Genomic DNA, 1,210 nt, shown 5'->3' on the forward strand with positions numbered 1-1,210 from the left:
ACGCCTGTTGGACGCTCATGATGGACGCCTGTTGGACGCTCATGATGGACACCTGGTGGACGCTCATGATGGACGCCTGTTGGACGCTCATGATGGACGCCTGTTGGACGCTCATGATGGACACCTGTTGGACGCTCATGATGGATGCAGGGAGTGAGTAGCGTCCAGCTCTCCCTGGCTCGAGTGGACACGGAGCGTGGCCTCCTCCTAACAACGGCCTGGAGGAAAGCCAAGCGTTGCCACGGTGACAGAGCTGCAAAGGAAAACTCTTTGTATTGTTGCCAAGGCAACGGCTGTGGAAAGGTGGGGAAGAATAGATGGAGGGGAAGAGCTCTAAAGAGGGAGATAAAGAGAAACTTCAGGGTAGAAATGAGGAGGAAGAGGAGGGCATGAGCCCTCCTCTTCCTCCTTCTTCGCCGTTGCCGTGGTGTTGATGATTCTGGGCTGTTTGCTGCAACTTCATCCCAAACAAAGTTACTCAGCAGCTTCTTTCATCAGCAGCTCAGAGGCGACTCAGTAAGTCAGCGGCTGCTTCAGCTGCATTCTGGGTAAATCTGCTGCAGAAATCCACCTTTTCTTTTCTACTTCCTCCTCTGTCTTCACTCCAGCGCCTGCTCTCTCTCTGTTGTTTTCCTCTGGAGCAGAAAACCGACTCAGATTTTTCCTCTTTATTGCGTCTCAGAAACGTTATTGGAGTCATTTTGTAAACTCATGAGCTGCTGAGCCCCAGGGCTCCGTCAGTCCCACTGTGTTGGAATTGATTGCATAAATCTAGCGGGAAAGAACGACGCTGCACAAGTTCTCCTTCCTGATTTGTTGTTGGTATGCGAGGCGAAAACCAGCAGTTTCATCTTCATATGAAATATAATGAATAATCTTACCCTCCTGGGATGGAGGAGCAGAGCAGCAGATAATTGAATATTTCAGCAAAATCTGTGGAAACGACAACCTGACTTGACACAGACGTTCCCAGGAGCTTTAAAAAAATAAAAAACTCCTCAGCCACTGACTAATCCAATATGATCATCAAGGAAAATTTATTGTTGCACTAAATTTGCCAATATTTGTCATCGATTAATATTTTGGTGTCAAATCATAAATAAATGGATTATGAAGAATTCTAATTAAATATCTTATTTTTTTAAATGGCTAGCAGTCGTCATGACAATCTTACAGCCCTAAATATCTGAACCATAGAAATCAGATTTTC

The sequence above is a fragment of the Poecilia formosa genome, unplaced genomic scaffold (assembly GCF_000485575.1).
Source record: "Poecilia formosa unplaced genomic scaffold, Poecilia_formosa-5.1.2 Scaffold521, whole genome shotgun sequence".
Classification (NCBI taxonomy): domain Eukaryota; kingdom Metazoa; phylum Chordata; class Actinopteri; order Cyprinodontiformes; family Poeciliidae; genus Poecilia; species Poecilia formosa.